The sequence below is a fragment of the Lynx rufus genome, unplaced genomic scaffold (assembly GCF_022079265.1).
Source record: "Lynx rufus isolate CCGP_SWC_20201006 ecotype Redwood Valley unplaced genomic scaffold, mLynRuf1.p SCAF_3, whole genome shotgun sequence".
In the NCBI taxonomy this organism is placed as follows: Eukaryota; Metazoa; Chordata; class Mammalia; order Carnivora; family Felidae; genus Lynx; species Lynx rufus.
The window spans coordinates 168,121,061-168,142,299 of NW_025814845.1; the positions used below are offsets into that span (position 1 = coordinate 168,121,061).

General features: G+C 42.1%; 1 pseudogene; it reads right to left on the reverse strand.

The window, feature by feature from the left end:
- Window positions 1-9,226: 9,226 nt before the first annotated feature.
- LOC124521212 (proteasome maturation protein-like) lies at window positions 9,227-11,239 on the reverse strand (annotated as a pseudogene).
- Between the last annotated feature and the right edge of the window lie 10,000 nt (window positions 11,240-21,239).

Here is a 21,239-nt window from a genome sequence, read left to right on the forward strand (position 1 = left end):
GGGAATGTGATAGTAGTAATACCCTTGTTTTCACCTAGTGTATGACTAGGAAGGCACCATGTGGGTTTTCTGTGGCTTCTTTTTTATTGCAGAGACTATACGTTTAAACTTAAAATTTTATGTATCTATATACTTAATTTTTTAGAATAGTTTTAGGTTCACAGTAAAATTTTGAGGAAGGGACAGAGTTTCATCTACCACCTGCCCCTGCCCATGTACAGCCTCCCTCATTATTTTTTTTTTTAATTTTTTTTTCAACGTTTTATTTATTTTTTGGGGGACAGAGAGAGACAGAGCATGAACGGGGGAGGTGCAGAGAGAGAGGGAGACACAGAATCGGAAACAGGCTCCAGGCTCTGAGCCATCAGCCCAGAGCCCGATGCGGGGCTCGAACTCCCGGACCGCGAGATCGTGACCTGGCTGAAGTCGGACGCTGAACCGACTGCGCCACCCAGGCGCCCCTACCTCCCTCATTATTAACATCCCACCAGAGTGGTGCATTTGTTACAATTGATGAACCTACACTGACACATCAATATCTCCCAAAGACTTTAGTTTATTTACATCAGGGTTCGTGTTTGGAGTTGGGCATGGGTTTGGACAGACATAATGACGTGTGTCCATTGTTATAGTATCATGTGGGGTAGTTTTGTTGGTCTAAAATCTGGTGTGCTCTGCCTGTTTACCCCTCCCTTCCCCTAACCCCTGGCAACTACTGATCTATTTACTGTTCCCATAGTTTGCCGTTTTTTACAATGTCCTATAACTTGGAGTCAAGTGTGTAGTCTTTTCAGAGAGGCTTCTTTCACTTAGTTCATATACATGTAAGTTTCCTCCATTTATTTGCATGGCTTTGATGTCTCATTCTTTTTAATGCTGAATAATACTCCATTGTCTGGACGTACCACAGTTTATGTATCCATTCACCAACTGAAAGACATCTTGGTTGCTTCCAAATAAAGCCGCTATAAACATCGTGTGCAGTGTTCTGTGTAGAAATAACTTCACGGGCATCTGATTGGCTCAGTCGGTTAAGCGTCTGATTCTTGGTTTCAGCTCAGGTCATGATCTCACTGTGCTGGCACCATGGAGCCTGCTTGGGATTCTCTCTCCCCCCACTCCTAGTTTCTCTCTCTGCCCCTCCCCCACTCGCGCTTTCTCTCTCAAAATAAATAAATAAACTGAAAAAATAAAAGAAATAGTTTTTCACTCTTTTGGTTTGACAAGAACGTAACTGCTGGATTGTTTGGTAAGAGTATGTTTCGTTTTGTGAGGAACAGCCCAGCTGTCCTCCAAAGGTTCCTCCAAAAGAACTGCCCAGCTGTACCATTTTGCATTCCCACCAGTGAAGGAGAGTTGCTGCTGCTTTACATCCTTGTCAGTGTTCTGGATCTTGGCCATTTTAATGGGTGTGTATTTGTACCTCGTCTTAATTTGTACTTCTCTGATGGCATGATCTGGAGCGTCTCTTCATACACTTGTTTGCTATCTGTATATCTTTTTTTTTTTCTTTTTTTTTTTTTGATGAGCTGTTAAGGTCTGAGGGCTATTTCTTAACTGGGCTGTTTATTTTCTCATTGTTGAATTGTGTGGGCTCTTTGTATATTTTGAATAACAGTCATTTGTCAGATATGTCTTTTGAAATATTTTCTCCCAGTCAATGACTAGTCTTTTCATTCTCTTGAAAGCATTCTTCTCAGAGCAGAAATTTTTAATTTTCTTTTTTTTTTCAACATTTATTTATTTTTGGGACAGAGAGAGACAGAGCATGAATGGGGGAGGGGCAGAGAGAGAGGGAGACACAGAATCGGAAACAGGCTCCAGGCTCTGAGCCATCAGCCCAGAGCCCGACGCGGGGCTCGAACTCATGGACCGCGAGATCGTGACCTGGCTGAAGTCGGACGCTTAACCGACTGCGCCACCCAGGCGCCCCAGAAATTTTTAATTTTAATAAAGTCCAGTTTATTGACTATTTCTTTCATGGATTGTGCCTTTGGTGTCACATCTGAAAAGTCATCATCAAACCCAGTGTCATCTAGGTTTTCTCCTATGTAACCTTGGAGGAGTTTTCCAAGTTTTGCATTTTATATTTAGGCCTATGGTCCATTTTGAGTTAATTTTTGTGAAGGGTGGGGTGTATAGTCTGTGTCTAGATAACTTTTGGGGCATATGGGTGTCCAGTTGTTCTAGTACCATTGTTGAACAGACTGTCTTTTTTTTCCTATTGTACTGCCTTTGTGCTTTTGCCAAAGATCAGTTGACTATATTTAAGTGGTTTTGTTTCTGGGCTCCCTATTCCATTTCATTGATCTACTTGCGTATTCTTTCATCAATACTACACTGTCTTGATTACTGTAGCTTTACAGTAAATCTTGTCATGTCAATCATTTGGCTTTGTTCTTTCTTCTCCTTCAATACTGAATTGGCTATTCTGGGGTTTTGCCTGTCTCTATGAACTTCCGAATTAGTATGTTGATATCACAAAATAACTTCTTGGGATTTTGATTGAAATTGCATTGAATCTATAGATCACATTGGGAAAAGCTGACATCTTAACAGTATTGAATCCTCCTATACATGAATATAGAATATCCTTCCACTTATTCAATTCTCTGATTTCTTTCATCAGAGTTTTGTAGTTTAACTCAGATAGGTCTTGTACATATTTTGTTAGATTTAGGCCTAAGTATTTCATTTTGGGGGTTGCTAATGTAAATTATATTGTGTTTTGAATTTCAGATTCCTTTTTTTTCATTGCTGGTATATAGGGAGGTGATGGACTTTTGTATATTAACCATGTATCCCTGCAACCTTTCTATCACTTATTAGTTCCAGGAGTTTTAAAAAATCAATTCTTTCAGATTTTTTTGCACAAGCAGTAACATCATCTGTGAACATAGACACTTTTATTCTTTCCTTCCCAATCAGTGTAGCTTTTATTTCTTTTTCTTCTCTTATTGCATCAGCTAGGACTTCCAGCACAATATTATAAAGGAGTGGTGGTAGGAGACATCTTTGCCTTGATCCTGATCTTACTGGGAAAGCTTCAGGTTTCTCACCATTAATTATGAGATTAGCTGGAGGTTTTTTGTAGATATTCTTCATTAAGTGGAGGAAGTTCCCCTCTATTCCTTGTTAACTGAGAGTTTTTATTATAAATGAGTGTTGGATTTTGTCAAATGTTTTTTCTGCATCTATTGATATGATCAGTGGGATCACTGATATTTTCTTTTTTCTTCATATTTTCTTTTTTAGCATGGTAATGTGATATATTACATTAATTGATTTTCACATGTTGAACCAGCTTGGTCATGGTTTATAATTCTTTTTATACATTGTTGGATTTTATTTTCTAAACTTTCGTTGAGGATTTTTGCATCTATGTTCATGAGAGACATTAGTCTGTAGTTTCCTTTTCTTGTGATGTCTTTGTCTGGTTTTAGTATTAGGCTACTACTGGCCTCACAGAATGAATTAGGAAGAATTCCCTCTGCTTCTATCTTCTAGGAGAGATGGTAGAGAACTGGTTTAATTTATTCCTTAAATGTTTGGTTAAATTCACTAGCAAACCCACCTGGATCTGGTATTTTCTGTTTTGGAAAGTTATTAATTATTGATTTAATTTCTTTGGTAGATTTGGTCTATTCAAATAGTCTATTTCTTCTTGTGTGGGTTTTGGTAGATTGTGTCTTTCAAGGAAATGGCCCATTTTATCTAGGTTATCAAATTTATGGAGACGCAGTTTTTCATAGTAATGCTTTATTATTCTTTTAATGTCCATGGGATCTGTAGTGATGTTTCCTCTTTCTTTTACGATATTAGTAATCTATGTCCTCTCTCTTTTTCTTAGTTGACCTGGTTAGAGACTTAATTTCCAAAGAACTAGCTTTTAGTTTCATCTATTCTTATTTATTGATTTGTTTATTTCATTGAATTATGCTTTAATTTTTATTATTTCTTTTCTTCTGCTTACTTTGGATTTAATTTGCTCTTATTTTTTTAGTTTCCGAAGGTAGAAACTTAGATGATTGGTTTTAGAAGTTTCTTCATTTCTTTTTTTTTTAAAGTGATGACAGAGAGTGGAATTGATGGCTTTCTTTTCTTTTCTTTTCTTTTCTTTTTTTAACGTTTATTTATTTTTGAGACAGAGAGAGACAGAGCATGACGGGGGAGGGTCAGAGAGAGAGGGAGACACAGAATTGGAAGCAGACTCCAGGCTCCGAGCCGTCAACCCAGAGCCCGACGCGGGGCTCGAACTCACGGACCGCGAGATCGTGACCTGAGCTGAAGTCGGACGCTTAACCGACTGAACCACCCAGGCGCCCCAGAAGTTTCTTCATTTCTAATAGATGCATCCAGTGCTATAAATTTCCCCCTAGACACTGCTTTTGCTGCATCCCATTACTTTTTTTCACCTTAAATATATACAATTTTTATTTGCTGAACATACCTCGATAAAGCTGGGGAAAAGGGAGGAAAATGTGATGCAATGGGAAATTAGGAGTTTCAAGTTTGGAATACTTCTTAAGCACTCAGTAATGATTTAGTGTTATCAGAGGCTCAGTGGTTGTGATGAGAACTTTTGCATCATAGGTAGTGAGTAGTGCCTGATTGGGGTGTGGTGGTCATTGTAGAAGTCTTTGGGAAGCACACTGCCTTTGTGGAGTTTCTGTCCTGCATCAGAGAGGTCCATGGTGTGGTGTGTCTTGTTTCTATCTGTTCTGCCCCTGCTCTCTGGTCTGCAGAACCCCTTGGAAAAGCCCCAGCATCATCCTGCTCATGATGCCCTTTGTGAGAATCAGCCACCTTGTGAAGGGTGCCAACTCCTGCTCTAGCTAAGATCTGGCAGGCAGGGCCTCCCAGAGCCATGAAGAAGAGAAGTTTCTTCTAACTTTCTTTCAGCTCTATCTGAATGGAGACTTTTATCAGATGTTGTATAATAAGATCTCTTGTAACTCCATCTCACAAATTTTGATAAATTGTTGTAATTAATCTTCATTTAGTTCAAAATATTTTAAAATTTCTCTTGGGTTTCTTCTTTGGCCCATGTGCTATTTAGGAATGTGTTGTCTATCCTCCAAGTATTTTCCAGCTATCTTTCGGTCATTGATTTCTAAGGTAATTCCACTATGGTCTGAGAGCAGACATTGTGTGATTTCTGTTCTTACAGTTCTGTGAAAATGTGCTTTATGGCCCAGGATGTGTTCTACTTTAGGTAAATGTTCTATGTGAGCTTGAGAAGAATTTGCATTCTGTTGTTGGCTGAACTAGTCTATAGATGTACATTATATCCAGTTGATGGTGTTGTTGAGTTCAACTATGTCCGTACTGATTTTCTGCTTGCTAGATCTATTTCTGGTAGAGGGGTACTGAAGCCGCGAACTGTAGCAGGGGATTTATCTATCTCTCCTCTCGTTTTCAGTTTTTGCCTTATGTACTTTGATGCTCTGTTGTTAGGTACATATACATTAAGGATTGTTTTCTCTTCTTGGAAAACTGATCCTTTAATCATTTTGTAATGCCCCTCTTTATGACTGATAACTTTCCTTGCTCTGAAGTCCTGTCTGCCTGAAATTAATATAGCTATTTCTTTATTCTTTTGATTAATTTTGCACAGTATATCTTTCTCCATCTGTTTACTTTTAATCTATATGTGTCTTTATATGTAAAGTGGGTTGCTTGTAGGCAACATACAACTGAGTCTTGTTTTTGATCTACTCTGACAGTCTCTGTTTTGTAATTGGTGCATTTCTTTTTCAATTTTTTAAATGTTTCTTTATTTTTGAGAGAGAGAGACAGAGAGACAGAGAAACAAAGACACAGTGTGAGTGGGAAAGGGGCAGAGAGAGAGGGAGACACAGAATCCAAAGCGGGCTCCAGGCTCTGAGCTGTTAGCACTGAGCCCAACATGAGGTGAGCCTCACGAACTAGGAGCTCATGACCTGAGGCGAAGTCGGACGCTTAACTGACTGAGACACTCAGGTGCCCCTGTAATTGACACATTTCTAAACTTAAAAAAGTCGTCCAAATGATATTTGCAACAAGGCATGATTATTTTATATTGATTTTTTCTATAGAATAATTCTTAGTTTAGAGAAATTCTGAACTTTGCAATGCTGTCACAATCGGTCACTTATATGTGGCTAAAGACCATCACAAACGATCAATTTTACAAAAGAAAAATAATTTAAAGTAATGTCACAAAATGTAAATATTTAATTTATAAAGTATCACAAAAATAAATATTATAAATTATAAAACATTTAAAAATTGCTTCCTATGTAGACAACTTTTGGCAAAGCGTTCATTCCCTTGTTACTGAAATTTTATTTGCTCACAAAATTGTCTTTCACCTAATATCCTTGTTTCAGGGGTTAATCAACACTGGAGTTTGGGTGAGGTGACAGCCAGCTCGATTAAAAAAATAATGATAATAATAGAAAATAAATAACAGCCCAGCAGGAGGGCTTTAGGAGGCTTGCAGTTGTCAGATGTGTATGATTAAGCACTGTGGCGGTAAGACATCATAGATTAGAGCAAAGAAGTGCTTTGTGGGTTAACGTGGGAACACACTAGCCCTACTGGGACAGAGCAGATTTCTTGGAGAATGCAATTCTGTATTTGATTCCCAGAGCAATCCGTTCTTTTCCCAACGGAATTCTTGAATTTTTATTTCTGGCCACAAGGTGGCATCTGATTTTCATTAATGCAGGAATCCCACATCTCCTCTCACCCCTCACACTGGAAACCCACCTCTGGCTCAGCTTCTGGAAGCTTATTGTACCAGAACATTTTTCAAATGGCAGCATCTCTAAAGGAAATTGCATTAACTTATGTTTGTCTAGGGGTCTCGAAGCAAACCTTTTTTTATCTGGTAAGTCGTATCTGAATCAGGGCGTGCTCGTGCATTTAAAAGTTTTGCAATTGATCATTGGGTTGAGTACCTATCGTAGATTGGGAACTTTCCCCATGTCTTTCTTTGCCTTTCAGCCAAGAGAGGAGGCACGAAGTATTTTGACCTATGTGCCACACACATACCGTTTTGCTTATGAGAAGGAGGGTACGAGAAAGGCCTACTTAAATCTACCTTTCAAGCTGGGTCTATACAAGGTACATGCAAGAAATAACCGTAAAGGAAAAACTCACAAGACCAACTGTCTACGTTCCAGACCATTATTATGAGTAAGGTCTCTAGATCCACGAGGGGAGGGATCAAGCCTGACAGGTTCACCATTGCTCCCCCTTTACCTCTCACAGTACTAATGCCTAGTAGGTGCTCAAAACCAACCAACAAAAAACAACAACAAAACTTATGGAATGCTTGGGCGAAGAAGCTCGAAAAGTGTTTCATGGAAGAGTTGGAGTGAAGCTGACTCTAAACTATGAGCATAGGTCGGATGGAGAAAGTCAGGGTGGGGATGTGTGTTGCGACTTGGGGAGTCAGCACGACCACTGGGGCCCTGCTGAGGGCTGTGCCTTCTCCAGGGGGATGTTGAGAACCATTTTTAATGGACTATCAAAATGCAAAGTACACGGCGGGACATGGAGAGGACACCGAGAAAGACCCCTGGTGCCTATGTAGATAACAATACCAGGCAATATGGGACACCTGGCCTTACTTAGGTGGTATAGAGCCTGACTGGGTCTTTCAGAGCAGGAAGCCATCCACCTGGCTGATCACACCAGGGTCCCTTAGTAAGGCCTGCTCCAATCATGCCCGATATTTGAATAGCCTTTTCCAGTTTACCAAGCGTCTTTTCAAACACCAGCACGTTTGACACTGATAATATCCCTGTGATGTCAGCGCAGTTAGTATCTCTGCTTTACAGATGGGGAAGTTGAGGCTCAGAGAGGTGAAATGACTTGCCCAAGGTCACTTGGCCCTCTGCTCTGACCCTGCGTATTGAAGGAGGGGCAAAGTGAGAGTTAGCAAGAATCTGACAGACCAAAGTAAGATTTCCCCACTTCTCTTTCTGTCTTATTACAGCCCAAAGGCAGTAATAGACACATGCATGATGTTTTTGCCCTGATGTTTTTTGCCATATATGGTCCAAGGGTTTTATTTTTCAATGAGAGCATAGGCGTAAAAAATTGGTAAAATGCCATCAAGTTAAAACAACAAAGAGGAAACGATCTCAAAGTTTTTTAGTCAAGATCATGTTAATTTACAGTCGGAACCATTTACATCATTTTTATTCCCCTTTTAGGATCTTTGCACTCAAGGAGCTTGCAGTTAGTTGCATAGGGAAAGCACACTCATGCTCATTGTGGCAGATCTTATGACCTGGGATGCGTGGTACCAAAAAAGAGACAACCCTTAGCTACCTCGGGGCTTTCTCTGAAGCCGAAGAAGGTCACTCGGCTGTGACAGGTATGGCCTGGAGGACAAAGGTGGGGGAGTTGAAGCCTCCAAGGAGACAGGACTCCTTGGCCACAGGCCCCAGCCTCTCCTCTTTATTAGGACAATGCTCAGCACGCACTCCATGGTTCCTCAGAGGGTCCCCGTGGGTGTGAGGTTTATAATGCGTCCTTGGCTGCTTTTCTTTCTTCCACTGTCCACTGGGGGGCACACTGGCTTTGAGGGGGGCGGGTCAAGGGAAGGCCATTCTAGGAGACCTGGGACCATGGTGAGCTGGAGCTGCAGGTTTGGAAAAGAGCCAAAAGAGGGCTGCTTGGCTGGAGTAGAAGGTAGACTAGGGCAAGGAGATGGGTTTTATTTATTTTATTTATTTTTAAATTTTTTTTAATGTTTATTTATTTTTGAGAGAGACAGAGACAGAATGCGAGTGGGCTAGGGGCAGAGAGAGAGGGAGACACAGAATCCGAAGCAGGCTCCAGGCTCCGAACCGTCAGCACAGAGTCCGATGTGGGGCTCGAACCCACAGAGCTGTGAGATCATGACCCGAGCCGAAGTCAGACGCTCAACCGACTGAGCCACCCAGGCGCCCCAAGGAGATGGGTTTTGGACTGGGGGGCAGACTGGGGTGTGGCTATGTTGGGCCTTGAGCGCAGGTGGCTTTCTTTGTTCGCGATTCTATTACAGGTGGTGGCAATGCTTTTATTTGGAGTCAGGCTGCGGAGGGAATTCTTTTTCCATTGCCAACATTTTCCTGGTGAATTTTTTTTTTCTCGTGTGTAAGTACTTTTAATGTTGTGTGCATCAAATCATAGTAACATGACTACAAACAAGGTGCCGTCCCTCTATTTTCATGCACAGCCCAACAGGTTACAGTAAACCCAGTTTAGATTCCACCGTCAAGTGTGGCTCTCCCATTAGTTCACCTTGTGACGGGTCATTAAGAATATCTTCAGATCCGATAGTCTCATCATTACCCCTCAAAATATCCAGTGAGAGGTGTGAGCTTGGAGGAAATGGAAGACGCTGAACCTGCTGCATTGCCTGGAATTCCGTTTGTAATTCGAGCAGAGCAAACAGACCCTGGATGATCCTCAGGGTGGAAAAATTCATTTTATCTTGGTTGCGCTGGAAATGTCTTTTCCTGATCATTCAAGAGGATGGCGAGGCAAAAGTTCACTTTTCACACAAGGAAGACCTTTCCGAAGATGATGATGACTTTCCAAAGGTCCGCTTGCTGAGAGTTCGGTGACTGGAATACTGTCCTTTAGCAGAGACCAAGTCCTGTGGCATTTATCTTCAACTTGCTCTGTGAACAGCCTCTCAGCCCGGCCCCACTGCTCACCTTTTCCTGGTGAATTGTTAAGCCCAGATTTACTAGTTGGAGAATCTGATTTTTCCCTTCCTTTCCCTTCCTGTCCCTTCCTTCTGGCCGAGGAGCCTCCTTCCCTGTCAGGTTCCCCTGTCTCAATTTCCTCCAGCTTTCATCGTGCGTTAGTCCCTTCTTCATTCAGACAATGTGGGGCTTTCAGAAAGGATTCGGCAAAATGCCCTCTTAGTGTATTGGCATCTGTGTTTGTACCTGTGATGCCTTCTTAAGGTAAGCGCTGAGGGCAAGGTGCCTGAGTGTTGGCAATACCTCTCAGAACATTCTAGGTGCTTGGCAATCAGACAGTACCACTCAGGGGTTGAGTTCCAATCTCATTTCTTGAGAGGGCCAGGAGGCTCACAAGGGTCTCACAAGGGTGCAACCGCCTGACGTTTTTTCCTTGCTCTCCTGGGACCCAATTACTGACCTGGCTGTCGCATCATAGCTGATCCATTGGCTCACTCACCTGCTGTGATCTTGGGAAGCCCAGCACAGGAGTAGTCAAATTGTTACAGTCTAGGAACTTTCTCAGTTTGGCAAACGACCCCAGGAACCTGCTTTTCCTGTCAGCGTCAGTCAGCAATACTTTTGGCTAATCACCCACCCTGCATGCGTGCGTAGTACTTTCTAGATTGCAAAGCACTTACATATGCATCAGCTTGCTTTCTCATCTTTAGCTAAGCAGGGTAACTATTGTTTCCATGTTATAAATAGACTTGGAAGTTGGGTGACTTTCCCAAGGTGACACAACTGGTTAGCTTTGCAGAGGGAATTGGAAACCAGGGCTAACTTACCACTAGACCCCCTGCTAAGGGAGACAGCAAGAAGCATAAGACCCCTGGGGTCCAAGTGACAAATGAGTTCAACAGATGGTGTGTGATGTAAGCATCCAGTGGAGAAATTCCTCATAAGAGGTAAGGCTGAGAGACAGAAGAGAAGGTGATTGGAATCCAGCCCCTTAAAACAAAACAAAACAAAACAAACAACACTTGTATTAGGAGTACCATTTAGAGCTTAACAAAGTCATTTTGGACAAAAAGATAAAGACAGGAAAAAGATGAATGACTTAGCTTTTAAACAATGTAAGCAGACCTCCGAAGGACAGAGTATTAAGTACTCATTAAAATTGTCAACACTTATGTAACTTTAAATGTCAGGAAGGACAAGCTGTGACTTTCTGCAGGAGATGGACTCAGTTAGAAACTGGATTTGGGGGCCATGCGCCCTGGGTTCAAAAGTCTGCTCTGTGGCCTTGGGACCTTGGAGAAGTCACTAAGAACTTTTAGGCTTTATTTTCCCTCTCTTTACAGGAGGATGATAATTCTAAACACAAAAGAGTGTTGTGAAAACGGAATAGATAATATAAATTAAACTGACGGCCAGTAGGTGTTAGAAATCTGATGTCTTCCTCATTTCAAACATTTTGGCCCATGGTTGGTGAAGACATCTTGAGCTGGACATACCACATATTTGGTCCAGCGCTGCCATTTCTGTGTTCCTCTGTGCAAGGCCATTGTCGGCATTAAACACTGCGTTCAGAGGACCGGCTTTGTAGGGGACAGTGGGAATGTTTGGAACCCAAAAAGAAATGTGTTCGTTTCAAACTGTGAACAGAAAAACACCAACTCAAAAGTGGTTGCTTCATTAAATGTCTATAAAACATTGTATCAATGAGTTAACTGCTTCTAGCTCTTGTGTGACCATGTGGAAGTCCTATATAGTGTGGGACGTGGGTAAATTTAAAATGTTCGATTCGATGTAGGATGAGGACACAGGAAGTCCGGCCTATAAAGGTGTTCAAGCCGGTCTGCTCCTACGGCTGGTGCAGTCACGGGGTCTTTTTTTTTTTTTAATTTTTTTTTCAACGTTTATTTATTTTTTTGGGGACAGAGAGAGACAGAGCGTGAACGGGGGAGGGGCAGAGAGAGAGGGAGACACAGAATCAGAAACAGGCTCCAGGCTCTGAGCCATCAGCCCAGAGCCCGACGCGGGGCTCGAACTCATGGACCGCGAGATCGTGACCTGGCTGAAGTCGGACGCTTAACCGACTGCGCCACCCAGGCGCCCCAGTCACGGGGTCTTTAAGGATGAGCCTGGCTCGGCAGCCAGATGAAGCAGGGTCTGCAGATGTTAATGAGCCCTCCTGACCTGTTGTTACCCCCCTTCAATGGGTAGATCAGATAGCATAGGGTGAGCCCGGAACAAGATGAGGAATGGGTTGGACCTTCCTTTGTAGCGGATACTCTTTGGCTTGTCAATAATGTGATTAACAAATTAAATTGGACTTACACTGGACTTTATTTTAACGTTTTAGCTGTATTCACTTATCCCTTCCAGTTGGAGTGAGAGCCCCAGAAAAAGAAAATAAACTCTAGTTGTGTTTTGGTTCAACGAGAGGGCATTTATATTACAATCGGTGTCTTCTTATTTACTAACTGCACGCTTTACTTAGTATGCCCTCCTTCGTTATGCCACTACCTTCTTCTGTGGAAGTGGGCGCTGCTGGATGGGGCCAGGAGACCGGCAGCAGCAGCTGTGTGCTGCAGAGAGAAGAAGAAATACTTCTGCCGGGAGCTTGGAGCTCCCGGGAGTGGTTTTCATATCCAGCAGTTCAGTTCAGGCTTATGCCTCCCAGAATCACTGTATTAAATCATAGGTAAGTTTAAGAAGCCAGGAGAGTGACCATGAGACTCTGCACCAGATAAAAACCCCACTTGGTGCCAGTAAGGATTTAGTAGCTAGAGAAATTGGTGTGTGTGTGTGTGTGTGTGTGTGTGTGTAGAGGGGTGGATTCGCTCCTTTACAAAAGGAGACTTCAATTTGTAGAAGGAGCCACACTGGGCTTGCTCTATAGGGAACTCCCCTAGGCATTTCTCGTGCTCCATGATTGGTAACAATGAGATTTGCATCCATTGTTTTTTCAGGAAGTTGTTGAGCCAAGTGAGGAACACTTTCCAAGTGGGGGCAACGGCAGAGCTGTCCGAGTTTTTTGAAAGACCACTGAACCTGAAACACAGCTTGGGAAAGTGAGACCCGAGCAAATGTGACCAGGATGTGCAATGGGAGGGCAGAGCACCTGAGCTAACTGTGAGGCTCGAAGGCAGCCAGAACAAGGTGCGCAAAGTTTACCTGGTTTGTTGAACAGATGTCATCTCTGACATACATCACTAACCACCAAGCTGAGACAAAGGGGACTTCCTCCTTCTCATGGTGTTGCTGTTTGCACTTGATATCTGGGCGTTCTGAAGCTGGCACAGTGAGAGCAGGGATGTGGCCGTGATCCGGCTCAATGGGGCTCAGGCCCCAGTGACCTTTGGCTGCAAGCACCGTTTGACAAAGGACGAGTCCTGGCCCCCTGGGCCCCCTGGGCCCCTCCTTCTGGTGTCCTCTTTCATAAGTTAACAGCATGGGTTTCTCCAGGGGCAGGTCCTGGGGGAATATGAACTGCCTGAGTGCGCTCTGACTCTTTCTTCCAGTCGTGACATTGGGAAAGGCTATGAGAATAACTCACCCAACCCACTCTTGGTCAGAACTATAGAGAAAGAAAGAAGATCCTGAAAAATCTTGGTGTTACGTATTTCTTAAAAACTTATTTATTTTTTTAATTTACATCCAAGTTAGTTAGCATATAGTGCAACAATGATTTCAGGAGTAGATTCCTTAGTGCCCCTTCCCCATTTAGCCCATTCCCCCTCCCACAACCCCTCCAGCCACCCTCAGTTTGTTCTCCATATTTATGAGTCTCTTCTGTTTTGTCCCCCTCCCTGCTTTTATATTATTTTTGCTTCCCTTCCCTTATGTTCATCTGTTTTGTATCTTAAAGTCCTCATATGAGTGAAGTCATATGATTTTTGTCTTTCTCTGACTAATTTTGCTTAGCAGAATACCCTCCAGTTCCATCCATGTAGTTGCAAATGGCAAGATTTCATTCTTTTTGATTGCTGAGTAATACTCCATTGTATGTATATACCACATCTTCTTTATCCATTCATCTGTTGATGGACTTGGTGTTACACACTTACCTCCCTTTAATCAGATGATGAAACTCAGAACTTTGGTTCCCATAGATAATACTGAGTATCAGATTACCAAGTTTACTTTGCAGAAGATTTCACACTAAGATTCTTATTGAAAGGGAGCTCCCTTAGTGAATTTTTACATATTTAAATTTACAAGAGTCCAATCTGCATTCAGCTTTTAGAAATATGTATGTTGACTTAAGGGAGAGACCTTAGAAATAGAAGGCATTAACAGACTGCTAAATTTTTTTTAATGTATTTAGAACTTTACATAAAGGATAATGAAATGTCTTGGTGTTCCGTTCCGAGTTTTGAGAAACGCATAGAGTCCTGTAATCACCATCATGATCAAGATACAGAATAGTTCCATCGCTCCCCCAAATTCCCTTGTGCTGCCCTTTTGTCATTCGACCTCTCCCTCCACCCCTAACCCTTGACACACTTCTTCATCTCTACAGTTTTGCGTTTTCCAGAATGTCATATAAATTGTAGACTATTGTCTACCGTATGGGTGTACTGTGCTTCCTGTATCCACTTGCCAATTGAAGGACATTTGTATTGCCTTTAGTTTTTGGTGATTAGAAATAAAACCACTCAACACATTATTTTTACATACTTAACAGTTCTCATTTCCCTAGGGTAAATACTTTGGAACAGGATTGCTGGGGTTTGTGGTACACATATGGTTGACTTTCGAAGAAACTGTTGGATGGTTCTCTCAAAGAGCTGCATCATTTCTATCCCCACCAATTCCAGTTGCACTAAACAATATGAAATGGTTTTTGCTGTCAATGATCATACATATTTTTAAGAACTTAAGACAAGAAAAATAGTCTGTTTATCTAGATTTTTAGAATTTCTGTGGCTCTTCATCTTTTTTTCATTTCCAAAGTTCTAGGTTTCCCTTTAATATCATTTCCCTTCACAGTCATTTTCTTCGATGTTTATTTATGTTTTGAAAGAGAGAGACAGAGAAGACAGAGTGCGAGTGGGGGACGGGCACAGCGAGAGGGAGACACACAACCCGAAACAGGCTCCAGGGTCCGAGCTGTCAGCACAGAGCCTGACGCGGGGCTCGAACTCATGGACTGCAAGGTCATGACCTGAGCCAAAGTCGGAAGCTCAACTGACGGAGCCACCCAAGCGCCCCACTATCATTTCCCTTCAGTTGGAAGAACTTCCTTTAGCATTTCTTGTGGAGCAGATCCTCTGGTGACAAATTCTTAGTTTTCCTTCATTTGAAAATGTCTCTATTTTGCTTTGAGGGATATATTCAATGTACATAAAGCCTGGTTGACAATTCTTCTCTTTGAACATTTCTCTGTTCCCTTGTCTTCTGGCCTCTGTGGTTCCTAGTGAGATATCTGCAGTCATTGACTCGTGTCTCATATACACAATATGCCATTTTCTCTGGCTGTTTTCAAGATTTTTTTTTTTTTTTGGTATTTTGTTTTTGTCCATTTGATTATGATTTGTTGGTTTTCATTGAGTTCGTCTTCGTCTTGCTTGGGATTCACTGATTTTTTTTTTTAAGAATTTTTTTAATGTTTATTTTTGAGAGAGAGAGAGAGAGAGAGAGAGAAACAGATCATGAGTTGGGGAGGGGCAGAGAGAGGGAGACACAGAATCCAAAGTAGACTCCAGGCCCTGAGCTGTCAGCACAGAGCCCGACGCAGGGCTCGAACTCACAAACTGTGAGATCATGACCTGAGCCAAAGTTGGACGCTTTACCGACTGAGCCACCCAGGCGCCCCACTGATGTTTTTGAATGTGTAAATATATATCTTTACAAAATCTAGAAAATTTTCACCCTTATTTCTTCAAATATTGTTTCTGCATTGATCTCCCCTCATTCTGAGATTCCAATGATTTACATGTAGAACTTTTAATATCCCATAAGTACCTAAAGTTCAATTTGTTTGTTTTACAATGTTTTCTGTTAAGATCAGAAAATTACTATTGATTTATTTTCACGTTCACTCACTTTTTCCTTTGTCATCTTTATTCTGCTATTGAGCCCATCCAGTGAATTCTTTGTTTCAGATATTATTTTCTTTTAGTCCTACACTAAAACTTTCCGGCTCTTAAAAAAGTGGGTTTTTTCCTCTGACAGAATGTCTATCTTATGTTCTTTTCAAACCTGTATACTTGTATCTCATGAAGTATAGTTATTAAACTGCTTTCAAGTTTTTGTCTGATCATTCTAACATTTCAATCATTTGAGGATTGGCATCCATTAATTATATTTTCTTAAGAATTTGCCATATTTTCCTGATTGTTGGCATGTTGGGTAATTTCAGATTGTATTCTGAACACTTTAAATATTAGATTGTGAGACTCTGAGTCCTATTAAAATCCCCTGAAGAACATTTATTTTGTTTCAACGGGTAATCAACCTGATTATGTTCAGACCGTAAGTTCACTTTCAACTACTTCAGGTGATGGGTCCAACGTTAGTTTGCTATTCAAAGCCTTTGCTGTGCTATGTGACTCTTCCCCATGCATATGCTCCTCAGAGTTTAGTCTGGTACTTAGTGTCTATGTCATAGTTCAGTTCTACAAGCTTTTTCTGTTTCTTTTGGTCTGTTCCACACATGTGTAGCTCAGAAATATAGGTGTCTCTAAGAGTTTTAGTATAGCCCTTCCCAATGCGTCTGTGCTGGCTCACAGTTCTATGTCATGGGGCCACTGTAGGGAAACGTGGCAAGAGAAAAGAGAGGAGATAATAGTAGGGATTGTCCCTACTTTTTTTGGTCCCAATCTTAGGATCAGAAAAGCTTCTTTCTCCAGTTTTCTTGTCCATACCAGTCCTGTCTCTGCAATGAGGGTAGGACAGAGAGGGAAAGAAGAAAGTGAAAGCAATGAGAGTTTCTTCCACCCTTTCTGGGCCACGGGGCCCTTTTACCTGGTCTGATGGCCAGAAAAAGGGGATTTCTCTCAGAACTTCTGCTAACTGTACCTGCTGTACAGCTTAAGCAACTCTGACCACCCTCAGGTCAAAGCCAGGGGACGAAGGAGAAAACAAAACAGAGCAAACAAAAACCCGGTAAAGTCACTGTCATTTAAGTCTGGACTTCCCTCCCCAATCTGCCTGATATGATTTCCTTTTCAGAGCCCTCAGGTATTTGCTTTTTCTATTTTGTCTAGAATTTTTGTTGTAATCAGTAGAGTAGAAAGACTGTAGTGAGCACACTGCATTTTGGCCAGCACTGGAAGTCCTTGGGTTGCTGAATTTTAACACACAAAGAGGGACTTATTGCTTGTGAGCCTCCTGGATGGGGACCCCCTTAGAAGAATAACCAATTCCTGTTGCGGCAACTCCTCTCCAGCTCCACACTTGCCTGTACACCTTGGGACTCTGACCTTGCTCCTTTTGGAAACTTTGCACCAACTAACATGTCCATGTCACATAGCCCTGTCATCCTTGGCCGGGTCCCAGTTGGAGACTTCCCTGACCACTTACCCTCTCCGATGCTCTCATGCCCATAGTGGTGGGAGCCTCTTTTCCATGCCCCAAACTTCTATGGCATCTCTCTCTCCTAAAGATTTCTACAGTGCCCGTTTAGAACACATGCTCTTATGTCCCGTCTCTTCTCACATCGTTGCTTTTATCATCTCATCTTTAACTAAAACCTGGCTCTTAACCTGAGAACACTTATGCCTCTGCCATCCTCCCCAGAATGTTCAATCATCCTCTTCCTTTACCTCACCATCCACACTCTCTAAGAAGACAGTCTTGCCTCCCACTCCACAGAGATATGAACCATCATAGGAGAAGGCCTTCAACTCCCTGCCTTCTCATTTGCTACTTCTCTGAACCTATTTGTCCTTCCTTGTTGCCCCCGAGGAAAGGGGCCTTCTTTCCTTCTGAGGTGAAGCCCCGGTGTTTGTACACTTGATTCCATGTTTTTTCTACCTTCTCATTTCTGGCCAATGGAATAAAACAAAGGATGAAAGTAAGAGCAATAAATACTCTTTCTTTTTTTTTTTAATTTTTTTTAACGTTTATTTATTTTTGAGACAGAGAGAGACAGAGCATGAACGAGGGAAGGTCAGAGAGAGAGGGAGACACAGAATCGGAAACAGGCTCCAGGCTCTGAGCCATCAGCCCAGAGCCCGATGCGGGGCTCGAACTCATGGACTGCGAGATCATGACCTGAGCTGAAGTCGGACGCCCAACCGACTGAGCCACCCAGGCGCCCCTCTTTCTTTCTTTTTAAATATTTTATTTTTTAAGTAATCTCTACACCCAACATGGGACTCAAACTTACAGCCCCAAGATCAAGAGTTGCATGGTCCACCGACTGAGCCAGCCAGGCACCACAACAAATATTCTTTAAAAAGGAGACAAAATTACCACTATTAAGAAACACAAAGCAAACATAATGGCTTCCCTAGGAACCCAAGAATATCAGCTAAAAACACCAGTGAAAAAAATTGTTAATTAAAATATGAAATTGTCCCCAAAGTACCAATGCTTAAAAGCAGATCAGTGTAACAGAATAGAAAGCCCACAAATAAACCCAAGTATGAATAAAAATTTCATATATAATAAAAGCAGAATTGCATACCAAGATTAAGGGAAGAATTAGCCAATGAAAGATGCTAGGATATTTGGAAATGCTCATAAAAAAGGAAAAATTAAATTCTTAAATAGTGAGGTATCACTCTCCATATCATATACCAAAATAAATTGAGATGAATTAAAGAATTCAGTGTAAAAGAGGCAACTGAAAAATAAGTCAACAAGATAGTTCTTTTTTTCCTGCAAAAGTTGGTACAACAAGCCAAAGATGGATAGAGTTGACTACATAAAACATTTTCAATGTCTGTATGTAAAACATATGGAGTATTGTTAGGAGCAGGGGAACTCTGTTATCTTTGTAACTTCTCTAGAAATCTAAAGTGATTCCAAAATAAAAAGTCACCACAGATACACAATATCTATCAGAATTACAAATCTACTTCTGAGAATTTGCTTTTCAGATCTACATGCAGGATGACCATTGTGACAAGCTTCTCCTGGACTCATTCTTGCCCAGTTATTATTTTTTAATTTTTTTAAGTTTATTTATTTATTTTGAGAGAGATGGGATGTGAACAGGGGAGGGGCAGAAAGAGAGGGAGAGAGAGAACGCCAAGCAGGCTCCACACTGACAGCACAGAGCCCGATGTGGGGCTTGAACTCACGAAATGTGAGATCATGACCTGAGCTGAGATCAAGAGTTGGTTGCTTAACCGACTGTACCGCCCAGGTGCCCTGCAAGTTATTTGTAACAGCAAGATAATTTATACAACCTAAATGACAATTATCGGAAACTGTTTTAAAAATCGTGGTACATTCATACAATGGAATCTCATCTAGCTGTTTGCTAATAGGGAAACTTCTGATATGGAAGTGGGTCAGACACCCATTTTTAAGAAAAAAGATGTTTTAATTTAAAAAACCACACTAATAAACAAAAATAAAAGAAAACAAAGTGCTACAATATGTTACTTTTGAGTATAGGAGGGAGGTGAGAATGCGCATTTATATTGCTTGTTTGTGTGAAAAGAGAAGGTAGAAGGATACACAGAATATGAGGGACAACGGTGGCGTGAACCAACAACAACTGGGGTGGGGTGCGGAGTCGGGGGAGGGAGGGAGACTTTCATGTGTATCAATTAAGAGGTTACATCTATAGTCTCCCAGCCATGTGGATGCAATACCTATTAGAAACAATCTCCACCCAGAAAAATACTCTAAAATGTCACAAACAGCGTTGAAGACCCATAGAGTGTGGCTGTAACGGCAGGATTTCAGACCCCAGATACCTCTGTCAGGGGTGTACATGAAAGAAATGTTTCTAAATCCTGGGATGCTCCCTTAGAACTCGGAACCTCTGATCACGTCAACACCCATTTACTCTGCCTTCCTGAAGGTTCTCATGTCACTTCTGCATCAAGCTGGGTATTCTGGATGTCATCAGGACCAGAACCCCCAGGATGTGAAACTTCCTCCATCAGTGAAACTTCTCTCCAAATGTAGCTGATGAGTGTTCCCATGATGAGCAAACTGTCTACGTCTCTCTCCACTGTCTAAAAAACACTCAAGATGTAAGCAGTCAGGAGTGGGATTTCCAGCTGTCCAGATGTGAATGTGTCCTCCTTATAAACTCAGTAAATCCAGTCTTATACACACACACCAGTGTTTCCCAAGAATGACCAGCTGGTGTTGGGGGTGTCCAGCAGAGGCATCATATTTGCAACAAATCAATATTTCTTTAACTTAATCTCCTCCTCAAAACTTTGGGTATTCTTTTTTTTAATTTTTTTTAACATGTATTTATTTTTGAGACACAGAGAGAGACAGAGCATAAGTGAGGGAGGAGCAGAGAGAGAGGGAAACACGGAATCCGAAGCAGGCTCCAGGGTCTGCACTGTCAGCACAGAGCCCAATGTGGGGCTCGAACCCATGAACTGTAAGATCATGACCTGAGCCGAAGTTGGACGCTTAACCGACTGAGCCACCCAGGCGCCCCAAAACTTTGGGTATTCTAACCCCTCACGCCTTCCTTTGGTCCTTCAGAATTCCTAGGATTTTAAACAGTTCAAGAATGGCCATCTGGATTTGCTCATCTTATCCTCCTTGTCAGTAGCCCTGACCTCCTAGAGCAGCTTTCATCCTCTCTGCCAGAATACCTACCCCAAAGTCCTGTGGTGATGCTGGGTCCCCAGATCTCGAGGGGCTACCAACGGTCTCTGCATTCTCGTGGCCTTGCTGCACTTTCATTCAGTGCTCCAACAGGTGAATGCAAGCGTGGAACCCACCTTCTACCTTTACAACCTTGAACTTGATGGGACCGCGAAGCTCTCTGCTCCATGTGAATACCAAGACTGATGACCCTAGGCCCCCAGCGTCAACCCCTAGAGACTGGTCAAGAGAACAATTCCAACACATGCCCTGCTGTACTTAAAGTTGTCCTTTCCCCAGCACCAGCCACTTCCCCCAGAGAGTGCTGTGATCCTTGCCTCACCATGCCCCTGCCCTGATGATTTTCTTCTTTATCCATTGCCTTCCAGGTGAGTCAAAGGGCAGTTCTTGTTACAGGAGGTTTAAGAATCTTTGTCCGGAGGGCTGCAATCAGACTCAGGACAAAGACTGGAGATCACTGGACTTACAGTGGCAGCAAGACTTTGGCCTTCCCACTGTGTGTCTGACACACGCGCATGCAGGCGCACGCGTACACACACACACACACACACACAAGAATTCAACAGTTATACACTCACTTATGTATTCACAAAAGTGCAGTTTCCAATAGCGTTTATATGCATTAATGCATGACATATCACTAACATCTAAAATAACTTTCTCATTTTTTCCTCCTTTTCTTTTTCCTGCTTATCTTTAGATTTAGCACTGGATTGAGACATGTGGGCATCCAAAGCAGGCCAGTAAATGGACATCCCTTTAAACCATTATTCTTTAAGTGTTTAGCATGTAGTTAGAGTC